At 37.4% G+C, this 17,200-nt stretch overlaps 1 protein-coding gene across 1 annotated transcript in view; it reads left to right on the top strand.

The window, feature by feature from the left end:
* Positions 1-17,200, top strand: part of MYO16 (myosin XVI) — a 322,775-nt gene that overhangs the window by 65,356 nt on the left and 240,219 nt on the right. The window lies entirely within an intron of this gene.

Genomic DNA, 17,200 nt, shown 5'->3' with positions numbered 1-17,200 from the left:
TCTTCTAGACCTAGTATGAGCTCTTCATCATTACGAGATAAAAACACTGCCAATCTAATCAGATCTAATCAGCAATGTTTAAAGTCATGCGATATTCAATACAGTATTTTACAAAATTTCACTAAATCATAAAACTTCAGGAGCCTCTTTTGAGGCTTCTTAATAGCAAAAGACAAAAAGCCACATACTATTGGGGATGCACTTATTCTTCCTGACACAGTAAAAATGGCTGAAATAATACATGGGAAACAACATGGCTACAAACTCTAAATTGTGCTCCTTTGTCAGCAAATACAGTCGGAAGATGCATACAAAACATTGATGAAGATTTGAAGAAACAAGTATTAGAACAAATCACACAGCGTGGGAGGTTTGCTATGCAGTTGGCTGAAAGTGCAGGTCCATATCTCAGCTTATGGTGTTTGCTAGACTCTGTTTCAGTAATGAAGTACATGAAGAACTACTTTCTTGTGAGCCACTAAAAGAAAGATGTGCCAAAGGACATATAATCTCAACAGTAAATGACTTTAATAAAACCTGTTTTATGGAAAAACCGTGAAAGAGTAACTATTGACGAAGCAGCTGCTCTGATCATAGTGAGTCTGGGATAAGGTTACAGAGCTGGCACCGCACCTGAAGTTCACTCACTGCATCATTCATAGGCAAGCTATTGCTGCCCAGAAGTTGGACCCAGAAGTGCACAAAGTGCTTCAGTATATCATCAACTTGGTTAATTTTATAAAATCAAGACCTTTAAGCAGTAGAATCTTCACAATACTTTGTAATAAGATGGAGACTGACCGTAAAATTATTTTGTATTGCACAGAGGTTCACTGGTTATCACATGGCAAATCGCTTGAAACAGTTGTTGAAATTAAGAGATGAACTGCGCATTTTTCTTTTACAAAAAGAGAAATGTTCCAAATTTGCTGACTTTTTCTGTGGTGAAAAGTCACTGTCAGTAATATGCTACCTAGCAGATAGTTTTGGAAAAAATAAGCACACTTAATCTGTCCTTTCAAGGTTAAGATGGTGGCTTAACAATGAGTAGGAAAGTAAGTGCTTGTCAAAAGAAACTCATGCTGTGGAGAGACCATTTTGAAAACATGTTTGGAAGCTTTTCCATCACCATATGATTTTGTTGCTGAAAATGATGCATGTTACCTATAAAAACTCTTGTATCTGTACACTGAAAAAACTTGGAAACAGAATTTCCTAATCTGTTTAAAAATGATCCAAACAAATATTTTCAGTAGGTTTGAACCCATTGGTTAAAATTAAAAATGCAGCACCTTCTCATTAGTTTACAAGAGCAAGTGATTGACGTCACAGAAGGTGGAAATTTCCTAGCCAAATTTCCATTAAAAAATTCGTTTAATTGGAAGATGGCATTGGAAAATTAGTATCATGATTTAGTAAGTGCTGCCGCCAATGCATTTCTTCCATTTGGGTCTATATATCTTTGTGGGTTATCTTTTCCAGCTATGACAGACATTTAAAACCAAGTAAACTGAACATAGAACCAGGCTTTTTAATCACTGTACCATAAAGTGTTAAACCGAAAATTTAAAAAATAATGAAGCATGTTCAGCCACATATTGTTCTCATTAAAAATATCAATATTAATAATAAAAGAGTAAAAATTTTTTGTACCATTAATAAACAAAATAACAAATATTTAAAAATATTATTTGTTTCATCTTTATCTCATTTTTTTTACTTTTTATTTTTGTGTATAACATACATACTATATTAGTACAGTGGTACCTGTATATAATTTTTAGACAAATACACATATATTGGGGGTTCATGCTCAAGAATTTTTACTGATGTGGTGCACGATCAGAACAGTTTGGAAGTCACTGGTCTAGTGATTAGAACAGTGCCTTTTTATTTAGGCACTCCTGAAAACTATGAAATGTTCAACACAGATGAGACTCATTCAATTCCTTCTTTCTCCTACCTTCTTTCTGTAATTAGTAATAGATGAGACTCATTCAATTCCTTCTTTCTGTAATTAGTAATGTTATTCACAACAATCATAGTAAGCCAGAAACATATATCTTGCCTTTTGAGATCTCTCACTGTCAGCCTTTTCCTGAGGCTAAGAAAATGCATATCTCAGAGAAAATGACTGAACCTTGCAGCCTCTCCAAATTTCTAGTAAAACAGAACTATGACAAGGGTGGTAGATGTGATTCCCAGACTTTAGGGGAATCTTGTCAGCTGCTGACTTCTGGGGGAAAAAAAAAAAAAAAAGGAAAGAAGGGTATTCTTTCAGGTAAATTGATACTACATTATTTATTTGGATAGGGCTGTCCTGAAATGCTAAAAAAAAACCCTAAACCAACTCTCTTTCCCCTCAATGTTATGGTTTTTTCTTTGTTTTCATTTGGGAAACACTGGAATGAATTATCACTATAGCGTAGTATGTAATGCATAATTTAGAAGGGGTTGGGAGCATGAACCTATGAAAAAAGAACCATCAAATGAATCTTCATGAATTCTTGAATTTCTGAGTGAGCTAGTATGGGAAAATGCAGCACTGATATGATTTATCAAAAATTCAAGGGCAACTTGTCTTGATATGCCACCATAAAGATTGATGTGTAAAGTCGTTGAAAAGAAAACTGCTGCAGGAAAAACTGGCTTACATATTGAAAGCAGATGGTTTTGGTAAATTATAACAGTGCAGGGTTAGGGGAAGTAATAAATGAGGTAACACGAGGGTCAGTAAAAGGCTCATGTTTGCACGTTTTTGATGACTTTTCAATTAGAATAGGAAAGGTGGAGAAAAACATTGACTTCCCAAATCCAGAATAATTGGTGTAGACTATGTGCAAAAAAGTAGGTAATTCAGTTCAGTGCAGAACAATGTAAGATAATGTGTCTAGGATGCATAATGAAGTGTAGGAGTTAGAGACATGAACTGAAAAATAGCGGAAAGTTGGATGTAGTTTATGTTTTTTTGGTTTTGATGATGAGCTTGAGCAAGATGAGGTTGCTGTCTTCAAGGACTAAAGGCTAAAAGGATGTTAGAAAATGTGTATAAAAGTTGGAAAATGAAAGCACAGGAAAAAAGTGGCTTTTTATACAATTTCTGAATAATATCTGCATCTCCAGTGATGTAAAAATCAAAGTTTATCAAATCAGGCTTGCCTTCATATCAAATTATGCTGTCATTAGAAACCACAATATATTGTAAACTTTTAAAACACAGTAAGTAACATTTTTTCCAAAATATAAAAGATGGGAAGTATTTGTTGAATTAAAATAAATACTGCAAGATTACTGGTATGGTATTTCTTGAGAAGAAGGACCTTCATTAAAATTATAAGAGTATTGGAAGTTGGAAAGCTGTATTTTTTGGGATGAAGACCAGAGAATGATAAGGGAATGATTACGGACAAATGTTGCTGGGCAAGGTGATAGGAAGATGTTGATTACCTATCACCTCACTGCTAAGATTACACTATATGAACACCAGAGAAATAAATCTGTCTGATACAAAGCATTGATAAATCCTTGATTTGTTTCAATTTTGTGTAAAATTCTGACACTTTACCAGTATATGCATTAATTGTCTGAGAGCGTTTTATGCAAATAAACTTGGAATCTTATGTTTGATTAATATATAAATGTAGGCTGTGGTAATGCTTGTATTGGTAGGACTTTTGAGTGTATGTTTTCCTTTTCATATAATCGAAGAGAAAATTTGCCATGGAGGTGTGTTTTTCCCTCATAGTTGTTTTAGGATACTCCACTCCCACACAACAAGTTACTACTTTTTATGACTGGAAGTTTTCGATATCTGCTGCACTTCGTCCATTGCCGAAGCTCAGGAAAATAACAGGATAATCTGCTTGTCTGGCAAGTTCTCTAATTACACGCTGGTGTTCTGAGAAGCCAGTGTATTAAGATGACTGGCATACTAAACTTCCTAAATACATTTGGTATTTCACACAATGACTTGTTTGTAGAGTGCATAGATTTAATTACTAACCCGCGGAACAGTGTCACCTGGAGTGGAGATTAAGCTGCTATACAGTCCCTCCCCTGTACACTGGGAATATGTTGATGTTATCAATCAAAACAATGAATCTGTCTCATAACAAAAATGCAAATTAACTGAGTTAAATTAGCAGGTTTGTACTCCTAGTTCCTTGAGTGGAATGAAAGCATTTATCTCTGCAGAAACTATACAATGTACACAGCTATCATTTATTATGTGCTGTTTAATCTCTTGCTTTTTATACCAGAGACATTCAGTACAGTTTTCTTTATTTTTACTGTACATGTATATACATTAATGTAGACTTTAAGTTTTTCTCTGCATTAGTAAACTGGTAATATCTAATGTTGTGCCTGAAGTAATGCTACTTATTTCCATGTGCCATTTGAAGCATATTTAATTTACATATATATATGTTTTGTGTGTGTGTATGTAATCTCAAGATGGACTGGAGAACAAAAATCAGAACATTCAGCATCTGTACTTTCCAAGTTACATAAATACAGTCATGGATATGACAGTGTGCATAGACAGGAAGAAGACTAGCTTCCCACACAGAGGGAGAAAGGGAAGACCACCATGTTAAACAGGGTTTTCAGTTTTGCCCCTGGTTAAATTTTCCACCATTTATGTAACTTATTGAGCCTGGAAGCTACCAGCTCCTCACAGTCAGCTTCCAGTCCTTACTGAGCCACCAAAATCAGCGTCCTTTCTTTATTGCTCCATGTGGTGGGATCTTATTAACACTTACAAATACTTAAAGGGAGGGTTCCAGGGGGATGGGAACAGTCTTTTTTCAGTGGTGCCTAGCGATAGGACAAGAGGTAATGGGCACAAACTTGAACACAGGAAGTTCCATCTTAACATGAGGAGGAACTTCTTTCCTTTGAGGGTAGTGGAGCACTGGAACAGGCTGCCCAGAGAGTTCGTGGAGTCTCCCACACTGGAGACATTCAAAACCCCCCTGGACACCATCCTGTGCAACGTGTTGTAGGTGACCCTGCTGTGGCGGGGGGGTTGGACTAGATGATCTCCAGAGGTCCCTTCCAACCTTGCCTTCAACAATGGTGGGTCAGGTTTGGAAGCCCTTTGAGTGAAACTACTAGGCAGAACTTTCCCCACCTGTTTTGTTTGGACTCTGTGTGTGTATATGTATACGTGTGTATGAATACTTCCCGATATATATGCATGTATACATATATACACGCAGACAACTTAGCAGGAAACATATTAGTAAAACATAATACTCGCTGTCTTATTTTCCTATTTGTGCCCTATACTTAGCAGTACTATAGTCAGAAGATGCTTCCTACCCCCATTTTACCTACAATAAAATTCTGCCTTACTAAGTGTCCAATGTTCTACACAATTAGAGTTCTTGCTAACCCTAGGGAGGGATCTTTTCATTTCCTAAAATATGAGATTACATAAGGTTGACCTTATGTAATTTCAAGCTTTATTAATGGTTATAAAGTCACTTTTAACTCTAACTGTAGTGTTGGATTTGAAGACTTTTTGATAGGGAATTCCAAAGGCTCACTCCTTGCTGCGTGAAGGAGAATTTCCTTCTATTTGTTCTAAAAATAAAAGGCAATAATTTCATAAAATGACCTTTTGCTGTAGTATTATGAGGCAGGGACTGATCATTTTTCTGTGTGCCTGTCATAATTTTTAATGATAACAATTAAAATAAGAATGAAAAGAAATTGTGCTCCTATACTGTTATCAGAGGCATCCAGAACTTGAATAATTTCATTTTTTTCCATAAGCTGTGATACTGATGGGGAGTGTTCAAGTCCCATGTGCACAGGCAGATGGGAAAATTTTAGTCTTTAGTCATCGATGCTCTTTGAAGGCTCCCTTCTAATTCCCTTTTCTTGCCAAATAATTTGAGAGCTGGCAATATCAAGTCAAATACCCATCCTTCTGAACTTCAGCCATCGTTTTTGTTGACCTCATTCTGATCTTTTGCATTTTTGCTCCAGTGTCTTAAAAGTAGAACTGACTGCTGTTCTCAGCAAAGAGAACTTTTATTTGTGATATAGTATCATGCAAATAGATTTTGTTATAATTTTTTATCATCACATCTTAGTCTACCTCAACTTCCAGGATAAATACTAAATTACAGTGAGAAAATATATTCGGATATTTAGTCTCAATTTTTTCTTGCTTTCAAAGAAAATGGTTTCATTAAAAGAGTTAAAGTATGTCTTAGCTTATTTTTATGACATTCAAACTGGTCCATCCAATTGATTAATTATTCCGATTAAACTTTTTTTTTTGCATACTAAGCAAAAAGAAAGAGATTCTTCATGCTTTTAGCACCCTCCTGATACCCTACTGCCTCATCTCTTTGCCTCTTTTCTGAGAAGCCCTCATGAAAACTGTACAACAGGTATTTTGACCTGAGGTACCTCAATAAACAAACACAGATATTATTTTCTTTTGTCGTGCTTGGCTTGGAGATCAGAATCATGGATATATAATTCTTCACTAGCTGCTCTTTAATATACTTTTTTCTTTAATGCAAGTCAATCTTTTGACAAGTAGAATATTGAAATATTGATTTACATTACGACAAGTGCGTATCTTGAGAGCAAGATTTGTTCCTCTAATTTCTGTTTGAATGAAGCTTATATGCAGAGACTGGAGAGTTGGATGTTTAAACTCAAGGCTATGTGTAGTACTGGACTTGAACAAGTTTTTCCCATGGTCCAACCTTGTTCATAGAAATCAGGGTCACACCAAAAGCCCTATAGCTTCGTTTGCCCTACATTGTGTCTAAGCTAAAGTGTCTAAGCTAAAGTGTCCCATCCCTGACCTCACATGTAGCCAACAAGAGCAATAGAAAAGATATTCTTTTTCTTCATAGATTTAAAACCAGCAGTGATTACATATGAAGAAGATGTACCAAGGCTGATACAATTAGTGTTCAAGTTGTATGGCAAAATTTGGTCATGCATTCAAGCTATGTATTTGGATTATTTTAAGAATGATTAGTTGTTGGAAAAGTACAGAATGAAGTGTGGAAGTGAAAAAATAGAAATGGGTACAGCAAAAATAATTCTGTCCTTCCAATTTCTAATCAAACTAACTTGATGATTCTGCATGTTTTCCGAGATTTAGGTGGGAGAAGAGAGGAAATAAAAATAATCCCTTGAGGTAAAGCTAAGTCAAGGAAACCATACTTTATTTAGCTTAGAAATTAAGACTGTAAATTCCAAGAAACCTTGGTGATGTAGGCTAGGAATCAGAATATGAGGAACAACCATGAAAACTGACTTGCCAACTAATTAAGATCCAAGTAAATATCCATGTGCATTTAGAATTAATAGAATGTTCCCAAATCCTCATGAATGTGGTAGTGCTAGGGCATGGAAATAGTGGTAACTTGAGAAATGTACATTATGTTTTGCTTGATAGCTTCTGGGTTAGTAGATTTTAACTTTTTGTCTCCTAACTGTATGCTTAGTTGTATTTTACTCAGAAAGATATTGAATGCATACTGTTCTTCTGCAGTGTTATCAGAAGTGTTCAGTACTGGAACCAAGTGGGATTTTGTTTGCCTTTTACATGCCTTCCAGCTGATGGGCGGAATTTAAGTCCCCATGGTGCACAAACAGATGGGAGAATGTTGGTCTTTAGTTTTCAGTCATCAGTGTTAATTCTTTTATCTTCTGAATGCATTAGTCGAACAGACTATGCCTGTCGAGCAGTCTGTAATATGTGCCATGACAGTCTTTTTTTTTTTTTGACTCTACTGAAAATCATTTCTGTGAACTGACATTGCCTACATTCTATTAGTTTAAGGAAAAAATGCCTTATTATGAACTAAATGATTATAAAAATGGTTGTGGAACTTTGATGATTTTAAAATACTAAATACTTTTTATTATTTGTGTGAAGTAATTCAACAACTAAGGAGTAAGTTTTCAAATACAGTTGGGTATCTCTAGACATTAGTGATCCCATATGTATACATCTATATGATGTTTTTCATAAACAGCCACTGTATCGGCACATTTCTTTATTCTTTCTTAACCGATGTGTCACAGAGGTTAAGATGTCTGGGATTTTTGGAACACTGTAATATTCTTTATGCACATTGGTATCTATAAAGCCTAATTTCTAGATTATAACAAAAAAGTCTCTTTTGACCAGGAGTTAAGCTGCGTATTCAGATTTTGATGCCTGTTTCTGCAACGTGGAACCCAGAAGTGCCGTGAAGTAAAGAACTTGTATCCACACGGCAGCTGAAATACTTTACTTATACAAGGATGAGTGAATTTCCAACTTCTCTGGTCTAGTGTGTAGCTATGAGGAAAAACGTAAGCAGTAATTGCATAGCATAAATTTGTATTAATACAAATACATATGTTTTAGCAATTATATAAGTGTATTGGCATAAAATTTTTGGCACTGTTATCTCCTGATTTCCTTTAAAGTGTCTTTTTGGAGATATGTGGACTCTCCCCTTCAGTTTATTTTATGTGCCCAGAGGGGACTTGCAAGGTTCTGAATTCAGCTTTGGCTCTGTAGGCTGTGTTATCACAGACATAAGGGATTGAGCTTTGTGTTTGTGTTTTTATGCTGTGGGATCAGGCATGCTGAAAATGAATTCGAACCTTTACTTATATCACAAGTTAAGCTCATCCAGATGGCAGAGAGTTCCTGCTTCTTGTGAAAGAATAATTTTGGTAATGTGACAGGCATGGGTTTATAGACAGTAGCAACCCTTACGGAATTTAAAACCCTGAAATACAACAAAGACTGCAGACAGCTGATCAACAGTATCTTTCCTCTGTGAGAGGTGAGAAGTCCTGCTTCAAATGAGCTGCAGGTAACCATTGACTCAAGGTTATAGCTGGTGCACTGGGCCAGCCCAGTTTATGAAGCTGTGCTGTCTGCAAGTCCATTTAAAAAGTGAGAGGTTTTTCAATTTTTATTAAAGAAGAATTTCTTTTCATGAATATGCCTTAATATGATGCCTTGCAACGAAGGGAATCAGCAGAGCCGGAGGATCTGTTCCCTTCCTTCTCTCTGTAGCTACACAAGCCCAAGTGAGGCATGCATGGAACATTTGTTAGTGTGTCAAATAGCAAGCATGATAAATGCAGATATATTTTTTTCAGCTGTTATTTTGATTTGTGATCCACAGATTTTACTTCTGAATTGCTCTATGGAGTTTGGGTTCTTGTTCAGATTATTTTGCTAAGAGACTCTCTGAAAAGAAAGGAAGAAAATATTTTCAATTTGGAAATTCCTACACGATGAGTCTGCTGTTTACATTCTCCAATACTTATAAAAGTTCAGGTTTCAGTAAGTAAGAATTTACTGAGGAAAATCTATTATCTTGGAAAAGTTATGCCTAGGTCTGGTATCCATTACGGTTGGGGAGTGGTGGTGTTTGAATGTGGAACTTAACTACCTGCAAGTTACTTAACTGCCTGACAGAAGTTATAGTTTATTATTTGTAAAACATAGTATTTGAAGCTCAAGTCATCAGTCTTCACTTACGGAAATTCCCATTTAATCAAAGATCAGGTGTGTCCCCTCAGGCTGCAGTGGTGGAAACTGCCTTAAAAAGGATGAAGAACAGGCTTGTGAAATGTTGCTTTTGTACAGCTGAAGTTTCAATTTGTTTTCCTTTGAGATATATACAAAAGAAAAGAGACTGCTAGGATTAGCTGTATAGCAGATATCCCTATTTGGGGAGTGGTTTTCTATCAGTCCCGCTCCTGTCTTCCACAAAGCAAGCATGTTGTCTTTTTTTTTTTTTTTCTTTTCTTTTGGCAAGCTACATTAAGGGTCATTAAAGCCAAAACAGAAGCTACAGCAGCTTTGAGGTGTTTGTACTGTGTGCCATGGACTATAATGGAATTTACACATCTTTATAGATGGCTTATAAATATTTGTGATCCCTCTGCCGTTCTCCGTCAAGCCCAGGGGGAGCAGGAATAAAAGTAAAAATTTAGAAATAGGTAAGCTGCATGGTAGAGTCCTAGTCCTGAATCTGGTTGGGCAAAGAGAGGTGGCTTTTTCATGGGCTTCTTTTGACCTTTTGTTCTGGAACAGGAATCCTTACTTTACTCTGGAGTTGACAGAAATTGATCAGCTATATCCCAAATATCTTGAGAATCTGCGGTGCCATGGGGAAGGGACTTCCCTAAAGATTTATGTGGAAAAAATTAAAACAAAAGTATTAAGACTGCAATCAGCATTCTGAGAGGCAATGTCTAGATCTAGTAAAATAGTTTCTAGATTGTTCTATACCCTAAAAGAGAAAACAAAATTAGTAACTCAGCTTGTGTGCATCAGTTTGCTTCTTAGTAAGCAGCTGAAACCTGGATTGCAATAGAAACAGGTAGGGTAACTATCAACAGAGGGTCTATAATTGCAGTCACTAAAAACCTCTATTTTTTTTTCCCCAGCTTTTCTAGTAACTAAATTGTTATTTCTGTGAAATAATTTCCCGCCTACAGAAAATCTGTTGTTGAAATGAGTTGGAAGGAAAACATGCTTTTCAACTGAGAGCAGCTGCTCAATCTCATTTAATCTTTTATTTCATTGTCTGTGGTTTGCTAATGTGCAGAAGTCTTTGACTTTTTTTTGTGGCCTGCCTTGAGAACTGTTCTTGTTCTGCTTGGTGTTGTGAACTTGGGAAAAGTGAGATCCAGTGGTAATGACCTAAAACACAGTACTGCATAGAGCAACTTTATCCCTTTTGCATTGTTAATGAATGAGAGTCAAACAAGTCCAATAGGAGCCACAAAAAGAGAAGCCAGCTAGATTTCTGGCATTTGGTATCTTGAATGAAAATTTATGCAATCTTTTGAGGTTGGAGAGCAAGATCGCATGGCACCATGGAGCCCATGAGCATGTGTGATTTCCTGTACGTTTCCTTGTTCACCAGCAAATAGAGCATTATATCCTGATTATCTTTGCTTCCTTTTCAACTGATAGTATACTAAGGTTTTTTTGGAAGGATGTACCATTTGCATAGCAACCATAGTATACATGAGAGCATGCATATATGTGCGTGTAAATCTTGGACATCCTTCAACAAGCAAAACCTTTTAATGGAATTAATGAGACGAAGTAGGTCAATAAAGGGGAGAAAACTTAACTACTCATGTTACAGGATGCAAAATGCCACATATGTTTTGTGAAGAAGTACATTTAGTCCTGGTCTACTTACATGGTTAACATCAACCTATAAAAAGGAACAGTTTGTAAATCATGTGGTTATATTTGAAAAAATGAAGAAAAAATGAATTCTCCAACTGAAACAATGCTAGCCTTTGCCCTTTGGAAACAGTGGTTAACATAGAAGAAAGAAATACTGTGTAAATTTTGGTACATTTACACACATATACATGTACATACGTATACATTTATATATATGGAGTATGTAGAATTCAATACAAATAGATTACTAATATAAATAAGGATATAAATAGACATCAAAAGGTCAGGTTTTGGGGGGGAGGATTGACAGGTGACAGCACAAATTGCATAAGGCTAGCATACTCTGGAGCACTTGAACCATAGTAACAACTATGCAGAAGCCTGTTACTAGGAGAAAACTTTTTTTTTCTTGCGTAGCAACAGGTACATTAACAAGACGGTTGTTTCTATCTCTGTCTTTTTTTTTTTTTTTAATACCCACACATATTCCTTAGGCTATATTTTATTTCTGGTTGCCTTCATAAAGCCTCATGAAGCCAATGGTGGTAATCCTAGGTGAAAGAGGCAGTGGCTGGGTCATGATTTCTCTGGAAAAATTGTGGAAATCAGAGAGACAGAAGGAAAGAAATAATTTTAAATCTGTAAAGAAGGACACATTCCTCAGAATGGAGATTCCTGGGTACTTTTTCAAGTAATTGTATGTGGATATATTTCTCATTTGGGAATCATGTATAAGAAACACCAGAAGGGAAATCTTATCTCCTTTCACTAGCCAAAGGTATTTTCTCTCTTGCAGCAGGCTCTGATTTCTGATCATATGGGGAGAGTGTGCAAATCTGGCTCTGTCTGTTCAGTTATTATGGATCACCAGAGTCCACTCTCATATGCTCTCTCTCCATATGGATGTTATTCTGCACAGCATAGCAAACACTTCAGTTGCATTTTGCATTCTGTATATTGAACTAGGTGTCTTTGGGAACATTTTTTTAATAATATATTTGACGGTGTTCCTTCTGCAGTCTTTCTAAAAAAGCAGCAATTTATCATTGCAGACAAATATTTTTCTCAAAAATATTTTTTGTATATATGGGACGTATTGGATAAAGTTTTGCAATACATTTATCTTTTTTATTGAGAAATGACTTGAGAATGAGGATGTGCTGAGAGTGGGTAAACCAGTAGCTTTTCATGTACACTGAGCACTATGTGCAGAATTCAAGTGGGTGGATACAACATTTGAACTGAAATGGAATAAATATGGAATTACATTTTGAATATAAACAAGGTATGCATATAAATTTGGAAACTCTAATAGCAGCAGCCTGATATATATAAGCATTCCTTATGTTTTTTTCAAGAGCTATGAACAGAAACCTAAGAACAAAGTAGGACTATATTCAGATAATCTGAATTCCATCTGCACCTCTAATCATATCTGGGTTTCTTATTGTCTGGCCTACGAAGCCATACACGTAACAATAGCACTCAAGTTCTTTAGCACAATTGTGGCTGCCTGAATTTGAACTAAAGGTACAATATTTGTGACGTTTGCTACCTGCAATGTGTTCCACATCTTTGTCATGATCTACCTGTACTTTTGCTTAAGCCTGACACTTTTCTGTTGCTTAGTTTGCCTCTCTCTTTCATTTATTCTGCTGTGACCCCTACCAGTTACCTGTGTGAGCTTCTGCCATGTCTTCTGCCACCTGTGGCATTGCCATCTTGTCTTTATACAAGTAGCTAAATGGGAAGTTTGCATTATAATTAGAAAATAAGATTTCAAATCAGCTTTCAGGACTGGCCATAACAAGCTGAGAGGTGCCTGGGAATAAAAGAAATCCTGAGCAACTGAAAAATCTGTGTCACATTTAACAGTGAGTGATTTCCAATGTATCAAAGGCAAATGTGTAATCAGAATGAACATGAAGAAATGTTCATACTATGAGCACTTCAAAATATTGGTGTGTACAGTTTGCATCATACTGACAATCTGTCAGACATTTTTTTGGCAGGATATCGTGCAATGCACTAAGGAAGGGAAATACAATAGAATTTCCCACCTTTCTATACCTAGAATGGCTTTCTTTCTAAAGCACACTGGAGTTTGGTACTGGGCATAACCCACATGATGCTGGCAGCGGTGGGGTTGCAAGCTGGGCTGGAGCAAAAGAACTACAGGAACTGAGCAGAGGACTCGGGGGGAGTTATGTCTCCAGCAGGGCTGTGGCCAGTAAAGCAGCCTATGCCAAAGCAGTGGAGGAAGAAACAAGGAGCCACCAAAGAAGAGGAACCACAACGTGCAGACCCCAGTCTCCCACACTGCCCACTGCAGGTGTAGCATACAGGCAGCAAGGGGATTGGAGATGGGAAGGGTGAGGAACAGAGTCTGGAGAGGAATCCAAGTGTAGTTCTCTAAGTGTTTGTTTGCCTGTTTCTATTTTTCAGTAGCAGAATCAGAAATTAAAAGTTTGTTAATTGGCCAATAAATCAAGTAAAATTCCCCAATGCAAAACTTGTTTTATAGCCAGCAATAGCCTTCACAAACCAGTGTTTGTGGTTATTCTTAAAACATTTGGTACAGTTCTTAAAATTAGATTTGCTGAAGTCAGCCTTCTCCAATGAAATGGCTAGCTTGGTAAGGGGTGAGCAGTGGATGTCATTTACCTCTCTTTTAGGAAGGCTTTGACACTGTCTCCCATGGCGTCCTCATAGACAAAGTATGGGTTAGGTAAATAGGCAGTGAGGTGGATTTAAAACTGGCTGAGTGACAGGGCCCAGAGGGTTGTGAACAGCAGCACAAATTCTGGCTGGAGGCAATTCACTAGCAGTGTACCCCACAAGCTAATACTGCGTGGGTCCAGTCCTGTTCAAGGTCTTCGTTAATGACCTGGACAGTGAGACAGAGCACATCCTCAGTAAGTTCACAGATGATACAAAACTGGGAGGCAGGGATGATACACCGTATTAAACATGCTTATTATTAAAAACTGCAAAATATTTCTTTTTAAAGCAAGATACTACTTTTAAATGTGCACCATTATCCAGAATTTCTTCTTTACCTGAATTCTGAGAGCTTTTCCTACCTCTGCTGCCACAGCTTTCACCAAACTTGACCTGCTGCTTGGGAGCAGCTCATTGCGAACATTTCTTAAGAAGGGAAATAATATAGAACTACCCAAAAAAATTACTTGGAGCTGAATAATTCCATGTTATATCCTTCTTTCAGTCACATTACATCTTAGAAAAGGAATGAAGTGTGCTGCTGGCCAAGTTAATTATCCTACTTTTCCTGAATTTAATATGTCAAAGGTCTTCTGGTTTCTTAACTCAACAAGGAAGAAAATGCATGTAGGTTTGTTTTATTATTATCTTCCTGACCTTCTTCTAACATTGACTGGAGATTATTTATGTGCAGGGAAGGATAGATACCTTCAACACTCTGTGCTTTTTTATTGTATGCAAGTCAACTAGATATGAAAATGTGTTACTTCCTTGATTCTATCGCCATCAGCAAACTCTTATGGGTCAGTGAGTAGAAAGCAAAGCAAACAAAAATCATGCTTCCTAGTAGTGGAACAAGTGCAATAAATAGTTGTTAAACCATTCTGCAAAGATATTATGATCTTCAAATCCATTCTTTATTTGATTTTTGATCATCTTTTTAGTTTTGTTTGTCAGGACAGGGAAGCAAAAATTTATTTTCATACCACTATAATGAATATAACATTTTATACCTTGTAAGTTTCTTTCCTTAAAAGTCTCCTTCTATTCCTTTTCACTAAGAAAGAAAGTCAACTCCTCTCATCTAATCTCTTTTACCAATTTAAAAGATATGCATCTAATCTCAATTTGCTGTCTAGGTTCCCCTTACTGTCGGTGCAGCAAGACAGGCACTAAAAGAAAGTAATATACTTTGTAGCAGGATAGGTTATTTTGCTGTATAGAATATGGTCTAGTAGGATCCCTGAGGTGTTTGAGATAGCCGAGGTGAGTCATTACACATAATCACAGAATGGTCAGGATTGGAAGGGACCTCTGGAGATCATCTAGTCCAACCCCCCTGCCCAACAGGATCACCTACAGCAAGCTGCACAGGGTGACATCCAGGCGGGTTTTGAATGTCTCCAGTGTAGGAGACTCCACAACCTCTCGGGGCAGCCTGTTCCAGTGCTCTGTCACCCTCAAAGGAAAGAAGTTCCTCCTCATGTTAAGATGGAACTTCCTATATTCAAGTTTGTGCCTGTTACCTCTTGTCCTATCACTGGGCACCACTGAAAAAAGACTGTTCCCATCCCCCTGGAACCCTCCCTTTAAGTTTTTGTAAGTGTTAATAATATCCCCCCTCAGTCTTCTTTTCTCTAGACTAAAAAGACCCAAGTCCCTTAGCCTTTCCTCATATGAGAGATGTTCTAATCCCCTAATCATCTTCATAACCCTTTGCTGGACCCTCTCCAGCAGATCCCTGTCTTTCTTGAACTGGGGAGCCCAGAACTGGACACAGTACTCCAGATGTGGCCTCACCAGGGCAGAGTAGAGGGGGAGGATGACCTCCTTCGACCTGCTGGCCACACTCTTTTTGATGCACCCCAGGATGCCATTTGCCTTCTTGTCCACCAGGGCACATTGCTGGCTCATGGTCATCCTGTTGTCCACCAGGACTCCCAGGTCCCTTTCCACAGAGCTGCTCTCCAGGAGGTCAGCCCCCAACCTGTACTGATGCATGAGGTTATTCCTCCCCAGATGCAGTACCCTACACTTGCCCTTGTTGAATTTCATTAGGTTTCTCTCTGCCCAGCTCTCCAGCCTGTCCAGGTCACGCTGTGTGGCAGCACAGCCTTCTGGTGTGTCAGCCACCCCTCCCAGTTTTGTGTCATCTTTGTCATCTTTTGTCATTTTTTGATGCCTGTCTGTCCCCTCATCAGTGTGATGAGAACCCAGGAGATGACCTCAGACTAGCAGTCCAGGTTCAACACCTTGTCTGAAGACATGACGCCTACATGGATTTGCTAGTTTTTAATGTCATATTTCACTCTAAGCCAGCAGCGGAGCCCATTATTTTTCTTTAATATAGTACTTAGAGAGTAAGCTCCTGAAAGAAGCAGTCTTACCTTCTATTAATAATTCCTTATTACAGTTGACCTCTGCTGCTGTGGTTTTAAGAAAGGCTGTCCTTGGTACCCCTCATTTTTATTAGCTAAACTTTTTATCATACAAGCTGGTGAGAAAAGTAATTAAATTTACCAGAGATAACTCTTATTTCATAATTCCTTGCAGTTAAAAGCCAAAGAGAGAACACTTGAATTGAATTAGTGTTATGGCCTCTTAAAGAAGATACATGACATTTCATTGTAAAGTAAACTTTTATATCCACAGGACATTTATAATATTTTCAAGGGTAAGATGAGAGCTTTCTTATTAAAAAAAAAAAATAATTAAAATTGCCCTCCATAGTTTAAATTCTTACACTAACACTATTTAATATATAAAATACAAGTTTTCCTATTGAGCTGGTGCTTTCTTTTCAAGCTTCTCATGAACCTATTCCCATTCTCCCCCCGCACCCTATGGCTTCTTTTAGTTGTCTGTCCTTTATATTGAATTTTGAATGAAACTTATAGAGATGTCAGGTCAGGTCCTTTAGGGACCACAGCTGAAATCGTCAAGCTCACTTTCATTGTTTCCAGTTGGTGACAAATGGCAATTTTATTTAGCAAGGGATGGATCTCTGAGGTTGGATTGATGGATGAGGCCATGAGAGGTTGGGCCAGCTGACAAGGTTATCCCTACCAGCTGTCTACCCATCCCTACTGCATGAGTGTGTGTGCTGCTTGTCAGTCAGCTTTTGAACCACTGCTATTTACTCTGTAGTGTTTTAAGGCAGACTGTAATTGGTGACAGCTTACTTGACTTTAAAATGCTGTGCTGCAAATGGTGGTGGTTCCAAAACTCACTGATGAGTAGCTCAGACATCTGTGCAGTCAAGGCAGGCTGGACAGATAG

This window comes from Charadrius vociferus, unplaced genomic scaffold (assembly GCF_000708025.1).
Source record: "Charadrius vociferus isolate BGI_N301 unplaced genomic scaffold, ASM70802v2 scaffold218, whole genome shotgun sequence".
NCBI lineage: Eukaryota > Metazoa > Chordata > Aves > Charadriiformes > Charadriidae > Charadrius > Charadrius vociferus.
Note: the sequence above shows the minus strand (reverse complement) of the source record. Positions and strands in the feature narration are given on the sequence as shown.